The following is a 17,392-nucleotide window of genomic DNA, read 5'->3' on the forward strand; positions in this document are numbered from 1 at the left end:
TGGAAAACTGCATTCTTGCAGACTGGGTTCAAAGAGATGTTTCCTTATTTCCGGTCTGTGACTGTCTTGCCTTTGTTCCTTGCCCATTGACATTCTTCTGTTTCTTTGAATCCCAACAGTCAAGGTGCTGACAATTGTGGTCCTGTCCCGGGGAAAGTGCGGTCTTTCTAAAGGAGCCACCCGTTACCTGATGGCCATGATAACAGCGGATCTTCTGGTAGTTATCTTTGACCTGGTATTGAGGCATATTTCGATTGTTTATTGGAAAGTTTTTGATTTCCTGGTGAACATCCCCGTGTGTAATGTCCACGCCTCCCTTCTTTACGCAGCCACCGACTGTTCCGTCTGTTTCACCGTCATGTTCACCTTTGACCGATTTGTGGCTGCTGTTCTCTGGACTGTGGCCGCCCTGAGCTGTTCAAAGAACGTTTTCAGGTATTTCATTCTCTCAGGACGCCACCGGCTTGATAACTTCTCTTGGTTTTGCTAAGAAAGAGAGGGTTTTCAGTTCTCAATAGCGTGGACAGTAGTCGAGACTAGCGGTTGATAGCGGTTTCAGTTCCCGCAGCCATCTCTATGAATTGTGTACGTTCGATCCGTGACGGCGGAGCTTTACTCTTGATGCTTTAGTTGCTTACACATTCCAAAGACGTTAAGGTTCTGGTGGAAACCCATGCTGCCCGGCAGTACCGAAAAACAAGAAAAAAATATTAAAATGAAACTTCCTCCCTCAATATCCCGCTCCAGTAAAAACGAGAAGCTTCTCTTTAGCGGAAAATATTATTAGCAGTTGTGTGCCGTCTTCTCATACTCTATAGGTCTCTCAAGAATTATGGGAAATGAGGGTGTCTGGCGCAGGTTAAACGAATCAAAAATCAGCACTAAAGTAAATCTTACAGCTCAGTAATAGGCCGTTCGGCACACGATTGGGATGCCATGAGAACGCTAATTTAAACTGCGCATATGTGTCTCCGTGTTCAATCTGCTTGATCAGTACTCCGTCTAACGGATGCTTTGAAGGATAAATGAACGGTATTCCAAACGTATCCAAAACAATTATTTATGCAGCCAAGAGATTCTGCAGATGCTACGCATCCGCAGCAATGCAGACAAAATCGTGGAGGGACTCATTAGCTCAGGCAGGATCTATATCAATGAACAAACAGTCGAGGTTTCCAGAACCCTTCATCAAAACTGGAAAGGAAGGGGAAAGAAACCAGAGTAAGAAGGTGGGCGGAGGGGAACGTGTAAGAGCTAGAACGTGGCAGTTAAATTCCAGTAAATAGCAGAGGGGTGTGAAGCAATGCTAGGTGGAAGACAAATAGCAGAAGAAGGAATCAGTTCGGAAAAGCGAGTGGATGACAGGAGAAAGCGAAAGGGCAGTATGCTGAGGAAATGCTCAGTGGAGTAGAAAGAAGAAGTAAATGGGGCCAGTGTGGAGAATAGAGGGGGGAAATGAGCTGGAAGTCCGAGATATCGACGTTCAATTATTCACGCAGCTGTTGCATGACGTCCTGAACTCATCACTAAAAACACGACCAATTAATAGAATAATGCTTACGCCTTCTTTCGCAACATCTCTACGTTCATTTTTAGATTCAGAAGGACGTGGAGGTCCAGCCAAAGTTTCTACTGTACATCAAAGCTTCAAAGTTTCCAGTCCAGTTAATAAATGCTTGATGAGTGCATTTAACCTCACCCCACACACAGTGTACAGCAGGCCACTGATGCCGGATTAAACTCCACCTGCCATATTGCTTCCGAAATACCCAATTGGCATACATTCTGCAGGATCTTTCGAGAAACTTCCTCAACATGCACACCACGCTAATTTCTGCATTATAATCCAAACATTTTAAGCGAACCGTATGTGCCGGCATTAATTGAATATTATACAATTCATATGTCATATGTCAACCGATCTAAACCGCGTAATCACCGTACTTCCAAACAAGCCGCATCGTCGATTCTGGTACCACGATCCTGTCATCCATCAGACTTGTGTGAAAGCATTTGCACTGTCAGACTCCTTTGAAATAACCTCCTTCTCACTCTAATTCTGTACTCTCTGATGTTTAGGATTGCCACACTGGAAAAGTTGTCTGACTCTGTTTTCAATACAATCCTGTCATCGGTAAATACACCTGTCACCCCATCCACCGTCTGCGTTTGCGTCCGTCCATATATTTTCAAATGTTGCTTTCTATCACCACCTATGACTCCGTTTGATGGGGCAGTTCAGTCAACGATCACACAGTGAACGTTATATTTCACCTTTCATTTAACGCGTCTTTCTACCTTTCTCCTTCTCAAGTTCACATTTATTATCATCTGGCGATTCATGTACAGGATCAAACGAGGCATTGTTCCTCGGGACCAAGGAGCACATACAAAATATAGATGACATGCAGCGCATGAAACAAAATATTGCCACAGGTAAGTTTATAAATAGAATTCAATATTGATGTAGTGCTCAAAGAGGATAAACATTAAACAGTAAATTCTAAACCTTGTCCTTGTAACGAGTCCCCGGTGGTGTCAGCGTCCTCAACAGTTCCACAGCCAGACGGATGAGGCCGTTGCCCATGCTGGCAGTCCATGTCATAATGCTCCTGTACCTCGAGCCTGTGCCATCTAGAAGCCGTTTCAACGCTTGTTTCGTACTTTCCTCCTTCTCGACTACAGAAAGTCCATCCTATGTACAACTACTGTTCGTCCAGCCTCACACTACTCACTCCCAACATTGTTTCTCTCCCCTTCCTTTCCTTTCCTGCTGATTCACTGGAAAAACACTGAATCTGATGACAGGCATCGCAACGAGCAGCTATTCCTCTATGTCCTAGTCGGTAGAGTCACGCGAGCTCAAAAGTACCTCCTATTTTAGATGTTGAGATCAGATATATCAGTAGGTGATTCAATGCAATTACAATCGTTAAGATGACAATGTTTACTTCAATAAATTATTTTCACTATGCTTCATTTGAGTTAAATATCTACAACGGGAGTCACCTCTGAATGTTTATACACCGTTGTTTGGCCAAACTAATTGACACAGATATTCTGAAAGCCTTTGAAAACAAAACAAAACAAGGGCCGAAGTTTACTGTTTGAGCGATCTGACTCTCTGAGTACACCAAGCACCCCAACCTTCTCCGCGACCTTGTTTGATATCTTGTGCAGATAAGATCTGCCAGTTTCTTGACCTTGCTTACAATGGGGCGAATTACTTATGCCTGGATGAGTGAGGTGTTGCGAATGTCCTTGCGATATCAGTCAGCTCATGTGCACACTCCCTAGCAGGCGCCTCCACACCAGGACTGGTCTCCGTTCGCTGCAGTGGCAAATATGTACGCCAGGTACGTCCAAACCAAGCACAACACTACTCGACACATTTGAGAGTTCAGCAGCAGAGACAGATCAGACACATAGGTGAGTCAAGTCCAGAGCACTGGATCCATCAGCTGTTCTGCATCTAATTGTCTCATACCAAAGGGGAGGGAAGTATCTGCCCATGGAGAAATATCACTCTCTGAGGCTCTGTTCAGAACGCTTGCATAAGCAGCAGCAGCAAAGCAACGACCGCCCCAGACCCCACCAAAAAAAACATAGGTAACCCTCACCGAACACTCAAGCGTGCAGCAAAGAATCTATAAAGACACATATTTGCAGTACCACAAACACTACTCGTTCACTCTCTATTCAAAATACAACAGGTTCTCTCTCTCTCCATAGTAAGAGAAAAAGAGGCGTCTCCGTTTCACAGCGCGAGGACCGGGGAGACATAACAAGGAGGCTCGCTGATTTATGGTGTTAAATATCTGTTGCGTCGCTTTTGCCGAGATTTGTGCCCAAAGACCTCGGGTCTCTGTGCGCACAGCCAGCTGCCAGTTCGCCGCTAACGATCTTCCGTCTCCCACGACACATCAGGTGGCGCCACCGGCCTCGGGATGTTTGTCCTGCATAGTGACCAATTGATACATCTGCTATTTCTTCTTTAGCCCCTCACACCCACTGTGGCAAAGGCCGCCAACAGCAGTTTTCCCGGATCCTCAGACCAAGGCCGATGGGAGATAAATTGACGCCGTGCCTTCCCCGTTTTTTCAGACTACTTTAGATGTCTTCTATGTGATGATCTTTCCTCTCCCAGCGATGTGCTTTGGAGCTTCTGCTGACATTACTGTGGCTCTGGATTTTCACGGGATGGGTTTGCTGGTCTCATAAAAGCACATAACCATATAACAATTACAGCACGGAACAGGACATCTCGGCCTTTCTAGTGCATGCTGAACGCTTACTCTCACCTACTCCCACTCACCCGCACTCAGGCCATAACCTTCCATTCATTTCCTGTACATATACCTATCCAATTTTAGATTAAATGACAATACCGAACCTGCCTCTACTACTTCTACTGGAAGCTCGTTCCACACAGCTACCACTCTCTGAGTAAAGAAATTCCCCCTAGTGTTACCCCTAAACTTTTGCTCCCTAACTCTCAACTCATGTACTCTTGTTTGAATCTCCCCTACTCCTAATGGAAATCTATTTACCCCCTCATACCTCTGTCAAGCCCCCCTCAATCTTCTATGTTCCAAGGAATAAAGACATAACTTGTTCAACCTTCCTCTGTAACTTAGGTACTGAAACCCAGGTAACATTCTAGTAAATCTTCACTGTATTCTCTCTACTTTGTTGACATCTTTCCCTATAATTCGGTGACCAGAACTATACACAATACTCCAAATTCGGCCTTACCGTTGCCTTGTGCAGTTTTAACATTACATTCCTACTCCTATATTCAATGTTCTGATTTATAGAGGCCAGCATACCAAAAGCTTTCTTCACCACCCTATCCACATGACATTCCTCCTTCAGGGAACTATGCACCATTATGCCCAGATCACTCTGTTCTACTGCATTCTTCATTATTCCTACCAAAACGTAGCACCTCACACTTATCAGCATTAAACTCCATCTGCCATCGTTCAGCCCACTCTTCTAACTGGCCTAAATATCACTGCAAGCTTTGAAAATCTACTTCATTATCCACAACGCCACCTATCTTAGTATCATCTGCAGACTTACTAATCCAATTTACCACCCCATCATTCAGATTATTAATGTATATGACAAACAATATTGGACCCAGTACAGATCCTTGAGGCACACCACTAGTCACCGGCCTCCAACATGATAAACAGTTATCCACTACTACTCTCTGGCATCTCCCATCCAGCCACTGTTGAATCCGTTTTACAGCTTCATTATTAATAGCTAACAATAATCACTTTCGCTAGGTAGCTCCGGCCGTTTGCCGCTACCTTGAGTTGAGAACCGTCTCTGTGTCCTCGCCTTCGTTAGGTAGATCCGGCCATTTGACCCTTCCTTGTGGTGGGAACCGTCTCTTTGTATCCAAGCCACCGCTGTGTCAGTCCGGCCGTTTACCTCTTCCCTGAGTGTTCAGTGTACTGTGTATAGAAAGAGCACCTGTACTTGGTCTTGTTTCCAAGGAGGGAGTTCTGGCTCTCTGTTCCATGTTCTTGAGTTCCAAATCCAGGGCTCCGAAGTTCCTAAGCCGCTAGTCCAAGGGTCCGAGGATCCTGAGTGCCAAGACCAAGGCTCCGAGGTTCCTGAGTACCAGGGCCAAGGCTCTGATGTTTCTGAGTACCATTCACATATATATTGTTGCTGTCAGGTGCGTTCCGGCTGGCGTGGCTGGTATATTGTTGTTGCCAGGTGCGTTCCGGCTGGCGTGGCTGGTATATTGTTGCTGTCAGGTGCGTTCCGGCTGGCGTGGCTGGTATATTGTTGTTGCCAGGTGCGTTCCGGCTGGCGTGGCTGGTATATTGTTGTTGCCAGGTTCGTTTCAGCTGGCGTGGCTGGTATATTGTTGTTGCCAGCTGCGTTCCGGCTGGCGTGGCTGGTATATTGTTGTTGTCAGGTGCGTTCCGGCTGGCGTGGCTGGTATATTGTTGCTGTCAGGTGCGTTCCGGCTGGCGTGGCTGGTATATTGTTGTTGCCAGGTGCGTTCCGGCTGGCGTGGCTGGTATATTGTTGCTGTCAGGTGCGTTCCGGCTGGCGTGGCTGGTATATTGTTGTTGCCAGGTGCGTTCCGGCTGGCGTGGCTGGTATATTGTTGCTGTCAGGTGCGTTCCGGCTGGCGTGGCTGGTATATTGTTGTTGCCAGGTGCGTTCCGGCTGGCGTGGCTGGTATATTGTTGTTGCCAGGTTCGTTTCAGCTGGCGTGGCTGGTATATTGTTGTTGCCAGCTGCGTTCCGGCTGGCGTGGCTGGTATATTGTTGTTGTCAGGTGCGTTCCGGCTGGCGTGGCTGGTATATTGTTGCTGTCAGGTGCGTTCCGGCTGGCGTGGCTGGTATATTGTTGTTGCCAGGTGCGTTCCGGCTGGCGTGGCTGGTATATTGTTGTTGTCAGGTGCGTTCCGGCTGGCGTGGCTGGTATATTGTTGCTGTCAGGTGCGTTTTGGCTGGCGTGGCTGGTATATTGTTGTTGCCAGGTGCGTTCCGGCTGGCGTGGCTGGTATATTGTTGTTGTCAGGTGCGTTCCGGCTGGCGTGCCTGGTATATTGTTGCTGTCAGGTGCGTTCCGGCTGGCGTGGCTGGTATATTGTTGTTGTCAGGTGCGTTCCGGCTGGCGTGGCTGGTATATTGTTGTTGTCAGCTGCGTTCCGGCTGGCGTGGCTGGTATATTGTTGTTGTCAGGTGCGTTCCGGCTGGCGTGGCTGGTATATTGTTGCTGCCAGGTGTGTTCCGGCTGGCGTGGCCGGTATATTGTTGCTGCCAGGTGCGTTCCGGCTGGCGTGGCTGGTATATTGTTGCTGCCAGGTGCGTTCCGGCTGGCGTGGCTGGTATATTGTTGCTGCCAGTTGCGTTCCGGCTGGCGTGGCTGGTATATTGTTGTTGTCAGGTGCGTTCCGGCTGGCGTGGCTGGTATATTGTTGCTGGCAGGTGCGATCCGGGTGGAGTGGCTGGTATATTGTTGTTGCCAGGTGCGTTCCGGCTGGCGTGGCTGGTATATTGTTGCTGCCAGGTGCGTTCCGGCGGCCGTGGCTGGTATATTGTAGCTGCCAGGTGCGTTCCGGCTGCCGTGGCTGGTATATTGTTGTTGCCAGGTGCGTTCCGGCTGGCGTGGCTGGTATATTGTTGCTGCCAGGTGCGTTCCGGCGGCCGTGGCTGGTATATTGTAGCTGCCAGGTGCGTTCCGGATGGCGTGGCTGGTATATTGTTGCTGGCAGGTGCGTTCCGGCTGCCGTGGCTGGTATATTGTTGCTGGCAGGTGCGTTCCGGCTGGCGTGGCTGGTATATTGTTGCTGCCAGGTGCGTTCCGGCTGCCGTGGCTGGTATATTGTTGTTGCCAGGTGCATTCCGGCTGGCGTGGCTGGTATATTGTTGTTGCCAGGTGCATTCCGGCTGGCGTGGCTGGTATATTGTTGCTGTCAGGTGCGTTCCGGCTGGCGTGGCTGGTATATTGTTGCTGCCAGGTGAGTTCCGGCTGGCGTGGCTGGTATATTGTTGTTGCCAGGTGCGTTCCGGCTGGTGTGTCTGGCATATTGTTGCTGCCAGGTGAGTTCCGGCTGGCGTGGCTGGTATATTGTTGTTGCCAGGTGCGTTCCGGCTGGCGTGGCTGGTATATTGTTGTTGCCAGGTGCGTTCCGGCTGGCGTGGGTGGTATATTGTTGCTTCCAGGTGCGTTCCGGCTATCGTGGCTGGCATATTGTTGCTGCCAGGTGCGTTCCGGCTGGCGTGGCCGGTATATTGTTGTTGTCAGGTGCGTTCCGGCTGGCTTGGCTGGTATATTGTTGCTGTCCGGTGCGTTCCGGCTGGCGTGTCCGGTATATTGTTGCTGCCAGGTGCGTTCCGGCTGGCGAGGCTGGTATATTGTTGTTGTCAGGTGCGTTCCGGCTGGCTTGGCTGGTATATTGCTGTTGTCAGGTGCGTTCCGGCTGGCGTGGCTGGTATATTGTTGCTGTCAGGTGCGTTCCGGCTGGCTTGGCTGGTATATTGTTGTTGCCAGGTGCGTTCCGGCTGGCGTGGCTGGTATATTGTTGTTGCCAGGTGAGTTCCGGCTGGCGTGGCTGGTATATTGTTGTTGCCAGGTGCGTTCCGGCTGGCGTGGCTGGTATATTGTTTTGTCAGGTGCGTTCCGGCTGCCGTGGCTGGTATATTGTTGTTGCCAGGTGAGTTCCGGCTGGCGTGGCTGGTATATTGTTGCTGTCAGGTGCGTTCCGGCTGGCGTGGCTGGTATATTGTTGCTGCTAGGTGCGTTCTGGCTGGCGTGGCTGGTATATTGTTGCTGCCAGGTACGTTCCGGCTGGTGTGGCAGGTATATTTTTGCTGTCAGGTGCGTTCCGGCTGGCGTGGCTGGTATATTGTTGATGCCAGGTGCGTTCCGGCTGGCGTGGCCGGTATATTGTTGTTGTCAGGTGCGTTCCGGCTGGCTTGGCTGGGATATTGTTGCGGTCTGGTGCGTTCCGGCTGGCGTGGCCGGTATATTGTTGCTGCCAGGTGCGTTCCGGCTGGCGTGGCTGGTATATTGTTGTTGTCAGGTGCGTTCCGGCTGGCTTGGCTGGTATATTGTTGTTGTCAGGTGCGTTCCGGCTGGCGTGGCTGGTATATTGTTGCTGTCAGGTGCGCTCCGGCTGGCTTGGCTGGTATATTGTTGTTGCCAGGTGCGTTCCGGCTGGCGTGGCTGGTATATTGTTGTTGCCAGGTGAGTTCCGGCTGGCGTGGCTGGTATACTGTTGTTGCCAGGTGCGTTCCGGCTGGCGTGGCTGGTATATTGTTGCTGTCAGGTGCGTTCCGGCTGCCGTGGCTGGTATATTGTTGTTGCCAGGTGCGTTCCGGCTGGCGTGGCTGGTATATTGTCGTTGCCAGGTGAGTTCCGGCTGGCGTGGCTGGTATATTGTTGTTGCCAGGTGCGTTCCGGCTGGCGTGGCTTGTATATTGTTGCTGTCAGGTGCGTTCCGGCTGCCGTGGCTGGTATACTGTTGTTGCCAGGTGAGTTCCGGCTGGCGTGGCTGGTATATTGTTGCTGTCAGGTGCGTTCCGGCTGCCGTGGCTGGTATATTGTTGCTGTCAGGTGCGTTTTGGCTGGCGTGGCTGGTATATTGTTGCTGCCAGGTCCGTTTTGGCTGGCGTGGCTGGTATATTGTTGCTGCCAGGTGCGTTCCGGCTGGTGTGGCAGGTATATTGTTGTTGTCAGGTGCGTTCCGGCTGGCGTGGCTGGTATATTGTTGCTGTCAGGTGCGTTACGGCTGGCTTGGCTGGTATATTGTTGTTGCCAGGTGCGTTCCGGCTGGCGTGGCTGGTATATTGTTGTTGCCAGGTGAGTTCCGGCTGGCGTGGCTGGTATATTGTTGTTGCCAGGTGCGTTCCGGCTGGCGTGGCTGGTATATTGTTGCTGTCAGGTGCGTTCCGGCTGCCGTGGCTGGTATATTGTTGTTGCCAGGTGAGTTCCGGCTGGCGTGGCTGTTATATTGTTGCTGTCAGGTGCGTTCCGGCTGGCGTGGCTGGTATATTGTTGCTGCTAGGTGCGTTCTCGCTGGCGTGGCTGGTATATTGCTGCTGCCAGGTGCGTTCCGGCTGGTGTGGCAGGTATATTTTTGCTGTCAGGTGCGTTCCGGCTGGCGTGGCTGGTATATTGTTGATGCCAGGTGCGTTCCGGCTGGCGTGGCCGGTATATTGTTGTTGTCAGGTGCGTTCCGGCTGGCTTGGCTGGTATATTGTTGCTGTCAGGTGCGTTCCGGCTGGCGTGGCCGGTATATGGTTGCTGCCAGGTGCGTTCCAGCTGGCGTGGCTGGTATATTGTTGTTGTCAGGTGCGTTCCGGCTGGCTTGGCTGGTATATTGTTGTTGCCAGGTGCGTTCCGGCTGGCGTGGCTGGTATATTGTTGCTGCCAGGTGAGTTCCGGCTGGCGTGGCTGGTATACTGTTGTTGCCAGGTGCGTTCCGGCTGGCGTGGCTGGTATATTGTTGCTGTCAGGTGCGTTCCGGCTGCCGTGGCTGGTATATTGTTGTTGCCAGGTGCGTTCCGGCTGGCGTGGCTGGTATATTGTTGTTGCCAGGTGAGTTCCGGCTGGCGTGGCGGGTATATTGTTGTTGCTAGGTGCGTTCCGGCTGGCGTGGCTTGTATATTGTTGCTGTCAGGTGCGTTCCGGCTGCCGTGGCTGGTATACTGTTGTTGCCAGGTGAGTTCCGGCTGGCGTGGCTGGTATATTGTTGCTGTCAGGTGCGTTCCGGCTGACGTGGCTGGTATATTGTTGCTGTCAGGTGCGTTCCGGCTGGCGTGGCTGGTATATTGTTGCTGCCAGGTGCGTTCTGGCTGGCGTGGCTGGTATATTGTTGCTGCCAGGTGCGCTCCGGCTGGTGTGGCAGGTATATTGTTGCTGTCAGGTGCGTTCCGGCTGGCGTGGCTGGTATATTGTTGATGCCAGGTGCGTTCCGGCTCGCGTGGCCGGTATATTGTTGTTGTCAGGTGCGTTCCGGCTGGCTTGGCTGTTATATTGTTGCTGTCAGGTGCGTTCCGGCTGGCGTGGCCGGTATATTGTTGCTGCCAGGTGCGTTCCGGCTGGCGTGGCTGGTATATTGTTGTTGCCAGGTGCGTTCCGGCTGGCGTGGCTGGTATATTGTTGTTGCCAGGTGAGTTCCCGCTGGCGTGGCTGGTATATTTTTGTTGCCAGGTGCGTTCCGGCTGGCGTGGCTGGTATATTGTTGCTGTCAGGTGCTTTCCGGCTGCCGTGGCTGGTATATTGTTGCTGCCAGGTGCGTTCCGGCTGACGTGGCTGGTATATTGTTGCTGTCAGGTGCGTTCCGGCTGGCGTGGCTGGTATATTGTTGCTGCCAGGTGCGTTCTGGCTGGCGTGGCTGGTATATTGTTGCTGCCAGGTGCGTTCCGGCTGGCGTGGCTGGTATATTGTTGTTGTCAGGTGCGTTCCGGCTGGCGTGGCTGGTATATTGTTGTTGTCAGGTGCGTTCCGGCTGGCGTGGCTGGTATATTGTTGCTGCCAGCTGCGTTCCGGCTGGCGTGGCTGGTATATTGTTGCTGTCAGGTGCGTTCCGGCTGGCGTGGCTGGTATATTGTTGTTGCCAGGTGCGTTCCGGCTGGCGTGGCCGGTATATTGTTGCTGTCAGCTGCGTTCCGGCTGGCGTGGCTGGTATATTGTTGTTGCCAGGTGCGTTCCGGCTGGCGTGGCCGGTATATTGTTGCTGTCAGCTGCGTTCCGGCTGGCGTGGCTGGTATATTGTTGCTGTCAGCTGCGTTCCGGCTGGCGTGGCTGGTATATTGTTGTTGCCAGCTGCGTTCCGGCTGGCGTGGCTGGTATATTGTTGCTGTCAGGTGCGTTCCGGCTGGCGTGCCTGGTGTATTGTTGTTGCCAGGTGCGTTCCGGCTGGCGTGGCCGGTATATTGTTGCTGTCAGGTGCGTTCCGGCTTGCTTGCCTGGTATATTGTTGCTGTCAGGTGCGTTCCGGCTGGCGTGGCCGGTATATTGTTGCTGCCAGGTGCGTTCCGGCTGGCGTGGCTGGTATATTGTTGCTGTCAGGTGCGTTCAGGCTGGCTTGGCTGGTATATTGTTGTTGCCAGGTGCGTTCCGGCTGGCGTGGCTGGTATATTGTTGTTGTCAGGTGCGTTCCGGCTGGCTTGGCTGGTATATTGTTGTTGCCAGGTGAGTTCCGGCTGGCGTGGCTGGTATATTGTTGTTGCCAGGTGCGTTCCGGCTGGCGTGGCTGGTATATTGTTTTGTCAGGTGCGTTCCGGCTGCCGTGGCTGGTATATTGTTGTTGTCAGTTGCGTTCCGGCTGGCGTGACTGGTATATTGTTGTTGTCAGTTGCGTTCCGACTGGCGTGCCTAGTATATGGTTCATGCCAGGTGTTGATTCTACTTCACGGCGAATGAAGAGAAACGTGCCAACAGGTACCAAAAAGTTGAGAATAGAGCGTGGAACAGGCTCTTCTGACAACCTTTTTATTCTGAGATAGATCTAACCCTCTCCTAATACTCACACTAACAAATGGCATGCCGTAAAATTTCTATCACCCATGTGCCAATTGGAAAGGTTTTAAAGTGTTTGGCAAGGCCCCAGGAAACCGTCCACGCTCCCAAATTTCTGAATTTTAATATGCCCACTCGTTTGCCCACCCATTCTGCCCACCTACTTCCTCAATGCCAAGAGTTCCATTTATCATCACTTAAACCTCAATCAATTGAATTTTTTTTATCCTATTCCCTTCCCTCAACCTGTCCTCATAAATCATGCTCTCTAATCCAGGCAACATCTTGACACACCGCTTCTTCACTGTTCCACATCCTTCCGATGAGGAGACCGCCAGAACTGAACTCACTGGTCTACAATTACCCGGACTATACCTACTACCTTTTTTTGTACAAGGGGACAACATTCCCTCCCTCCAATCCTCCGGCACCATTCCCGTGGACAACAAGGACACAAGGCTCCTAGGCAGACGCTCAGCAATATCTTCCTTCTCCTCGTGGAGCAGCCTGGGGAATATTCCGTCAGGCCCTGGGGACCTATCCGACATAATGTTTTCTAAGGAAACACAAACACCTTATTTCCCTTAATATCACCATGCTCCAGAACTTCAACCTCACTCATATTGTCCTCACCGTCTTCAAGTCCCCTCTCACCGGTTAATACCGAAGAGAAACATTCATTGAGGACCTCGCTCACTTCTCCAGCCACCAGGCGCATCTTCCTAACTTTCATCTCTAATCGGTCCTACCTTCACTCCAGTCATCCTTTTGTTCGTCACATAATTGAAGAATGCCTTGGGGTTTTCCTTTACCCTACTCGTCAAGGCCTCCTCATGCCCCCTTCTTGCTCTTCTCAGCACCTTCTCAGCACGTGTTGGGGAGGAAGCATTAAGAAGAAGGACGCCTCACGTCTTAATAAGCTGATAAGGAAGGCGGGCTCTGTCGTGGGCAAAGTACTGGAGAGTTTAACATCGGTAGCTGAGCGAAGGGCGCTGAGTAGGCTACGGTCAATTATGGAAAACCCTGAACATCCTCTACATAGCACCATCCAGAGACAGAGAAGCAGTTTCAGCGACAGGTTACTGTCGATGCAATGCTCCTCAGACAGGATGAAGAGGTCAATACTCCCCAATGCCATTAGGCTTTACAATTCAACTGCCAGGACTTAAGAACTTTTTTAAAGCTATTATTAATGCTTTTTGAGTTAGTGATTTAGATGCATATCATATTATTACTGAGTTAAGTATTGTATGTAATGAGTTTTTGCTACAACAAGTGTATGGGACATTGGAAAAAATGTTGAATTTCCCCATGGGGATGAATAAAGTATCTATCTATCTATCTATCTATCTATCTATCTTCTTAAGCTCCTTTCTTGCTACCCTATATTCCTCAATAGACCAATCTGATCCTTGCTTCCTAAACCTCATGTATGCTGCCTTCTTCCACCTGTCACCCATGGTTCCTTCAGCCTACCATTATTTATCTTCCTCACAGGGGGAAATTTATCCCTAACATCCTGCAAAAGATCCTTAAGCATCGACCACATGTCCATAGTATATTTCCCTGCAAAAACAGGGATCAGATGACGGAGGTGCTTAATGCTCCGTTCACCCGCGTTTTTGGGTACATTCGTCAACAAGAGGAGCTGAGAAACAAGCACTGCCAAACTACGTGAACGCAGAAGTAATTGGGTTTCGTTACAGTCGCACCAACCAAGAATAGTGTAGAAATATAGCAATATGAAACCACAAATAATGTAAAAAAAAGTAAATAATACCAAGTGAAAATTAGTCCAGGACCAGCCTATTGGCTCAGGGTGTCTGACACTCCGAGGGAGGAGTTGTAAAGTTTGATGGCCACAGGTAGGAATGACTTCCTATGACGCTCAGGACAACTTGGACAGCATCCTCTTTTCAGACACCACCGTCAGAGAGTCCAGTTCCACTCCCACAACATCACTGGCCTTACGAATGAGTTTGTTGATTCTGTTGGTGTCTGCTACCTTCAGCCTGCTGCCCCAGCACACAATAGCAAACATGATAACACTGGCCACCACAGGCTCGTAGAACATCCTCAACATCGTCCGGCAGATGTTAAAGGACCTCAGTCTCCTCAGGAAATAGAACCGGCTCTGACCCTTCTTGTAGACTGCCTCAGTGTTCTTTGACAAGTCCAGTTTATTGTCCATTCGTATCCCCAGGTATTTGTAATCCTCCACCATGTCCACACTGATCCCTTGGATGGAACCTGGGGTCGCCGATGCCTTAGCCCTCCTCAGGGACCACCACTGCCGATAATTCTGCTCACTCCATGTGACAAAGTTTCCAACCGTAGCCCTGTGCTCAGACCCATCTCCCTTGCTGATGCATCCAGCTATGGCAGAGTCATCAGAAAACGTCTGAAGATGGCAAGACTCTGTGCAGTAGTTGAAGTCCGAGGAGAAGAGAAAGAGAGACAGGACAGACCCCTGTGGAAGCCCAGTGCTACTGACCACTCTGTCTGACACACAGTTTTGCAAGCGCACGTACTGAGGTCTGCCAGTCAGGTAATCAGTAATCCATGACACCAGGGAAGCATTCACCTACATCACCGTCAGCTTCTCACCCAGCAGAGCATGGCGGATGGTGTTGGAACGCACTGGAGAAGTTAAAAAATATGACCCTCGCAGTGCTCGCCGGCTTGTTCAGGCGGGTGTAGACACGGTTCAGCAGGTAGATAAAGGCATCCTCAACTCCTAGTTGGAGCTGGTAGGCGAACTGCAGGGGGTCTAAGTGTGGCCTAACCATAGGCCGGAGCTGCTCTAGAACAAGTCTCTCCAGGGTCTTCATGAGGTGGGAGGTTAATGCCACCAGTCTGTAGTCATTGGAGCCACTGGGGCGAGGCATCTTCGGTACAGGGACGAGGCAGGACATCTTCCACAGCACAGGAACCCTCTGGAGACTCAGGCTCAGGTTGAAGATATGGTGGCCCCACATAGCTGGGGTCACAGGCTTTGAGCACCCTAGGTCTGACACGATCCGGGCAGCAGCCTTGCTTGGGTGGAGACGTTTCAGCTGTCTTCTCACTTGTTCAGCTGTGAGGCCCAGCGTGGTGGTTTCAGGTGGGGGAGGAGTGTAGTCATGAGAGCAGGGTGAGGGGCTGTGAGGAGGGGTAGGAGGGGAGAGTGGAGTATGTGTTGGTTGGGGGCCGACAACAATGAATCATGTGGGGATTGGGCAGGGGTCACAATGTCAACTCTGTTGAAGAACAGGTTAAGTTCGTTGGCCTTGTCCACACTGCCTTCAGCTCCTCTGTTGCTAGTTTGCCGGAACCCAGTGATGGTACTCATCCCACACCAGACCCCTCTCATGTTGTTCTGTTGGAGTTTCCACTCAAGCTTCCTTCTATACCTGTCTTTAGCCTTCCTGATCTTGGCTTTCAGGTCCCTCTGTATTGTCCTCAGCTCCTCCCTATTTCCATCTCTAAACGCCCTTTTTACCCATGGCTTTTTATTTGAATAACAAAGGACAGTTCTTGCCGGAACATTACAGTCCACATAGAAGTTGATGTAATCATTGATGCACTCTGTGAGCCCATCAATGTCCACTCCATGTGGCTCACAGAGTGCCTGTCAGTCTGTCACCTCAAAACAACCCTAAATGGGGCAGGACACCTCGGCTGAACAAATTCTAACTAGTGACAGACGCGTAAACTTGTGCAACGTTTAGACCCTGCACAGCACTTAGAGGGAACATTTTTAAATCGCGACAGCTGCGTGTGCTTGTGTTCAAAATGTAACGATTCTTGTATCTAATAGTTGGAGAAAAATAAGCCCTATAACCACTGTTATGCCTACCGCGATTTCAAGAATTCACGCTTGGATTCCAGAAACGGCAGGGGCGAAATTGAAACGATTTCACGACTTTAACAAGTTGGGAAATACAGCGAATAGGAAGGGAACGACAAGCATGTAATGGAAGGAGCTGAGAAAGATAACGCTAGAGGTTTTTTTGTAGACTGAAGCGACCTCCTCCAGATCGTTCACGAAACGATTTATTCTTCTTTATCTTCAGTCTTTCTTTGCTTGAGCTCCTGTACACTCTCGCTAATTCACATGCTGCTTCAGCGTTTGTGGGGGGGGGGGGGTTTGCTTTAAAGTTTTGATATTACCGCATTTCATTCTTGGGTAGATTATTTCGCAGCTGTCCATGTGAAGAATAACAACTTCAAGTTGTATACTGTATAAACTCACTGATATTAAATTGAAACATTTGATTTATTTGTATGTTATAATGAAAGTGAAGATTTGGAAAATGATAGCATTGTATAACAACCGTGCATTAGCTATACTAGGTGTCTTAGCTAATTATTTTCGTTTACAGTCAATCAACATACGACGTGGCTTTTCTTAATCCATTCTTTTTTTCTTTGCAATCTGGCTGGGATTCTGTCTGAGACATCTGCAGTTCAAACTACGATTCACCGCAGGCAAAAGCTTTTGCCGACTGGCCGTGTGGCCTAGAGCAGCCTGGAAGACGTGTGCCTTCGGGTAATAGACCCGTGGACGAAACAGTTCCTCGCTTATCTCGCCATCTCGCCGGCTGAAGCTTTGTGAGAGACTGAAACACCAGGGCTGCAGGTGTTGTGTACTGCCATCGGAAAAAGAAGCCTGTACTCGGTCGACGTCTCTCTCTCTCTCTCTCTCTCTCTCTCTCTCTCTCTCTCTCTCTCTCTCTCTCTCTCTCTCTCTCTCTCTCTCTCTCTCTCTCTCTCTCTCTCTCTCTCTCTCCCCCTCTCTCTCTCCCTCTCTCCCTCCCTCTGTCTCTCCCCCTCCCTCCATCTTACCCTTTCTCTACCTCTGTCTTTTAACGATGAGCGAGAACCTGAGTGCCTCTTGGCCCTAGAGTCGGGGTCCTTGCAGAAGGGACGCGGAGGATTACAATAACGGGACAGAGAGCTGCTGGTCTCCCGCTATCGTTGTTGCAGGAGCAGCTCTCTCCTGCTCGCTGGTGAGAGAGAGAGAGCCTGTCTGACATACTGAAGTGCATAGGTTATGGTCTGTAGTTTTTAATCGACTCTTTGGAAGCTTTTCAGTTGTATTCTGAATAAATTCCCTGATATTAAATTGAAACATTTGAACCATTTTGAATGTTATAATGAAAGTGAAGATTTGCAGCATGAATTTTTCGATAGGATTGTATAACACCGATGCATTAGCTATAACTAGGTGTCTCAGATGATTATTTTCATTTCCAATCAAAATACCCTGTAGCGTGTATTGAACGTTTCTGTTGATAATGATTGACAACTCATACACAGTTTTCTGGTACTGTAGCAGTACTGATAGTTTTCGAAATTATTCTGTATTTCATTTAAAGACATAATGTCTTAATTGGTTAAGCT

The sequence above is a fragment of the Hemitrygon akajei genome, chromosome 24 (genome assembly GCF_048418815.1).
Source record: "Hemitrygon akajei chromosome 24, sHemAka1.3, whole genome shotgun sequence".
NCBI lineage: Eukaryota > Metazoa > Chordata > Chondrichthyes > Myliobatiformes > Dasyatidae > Hemitrygon > Hemitrygon akajei.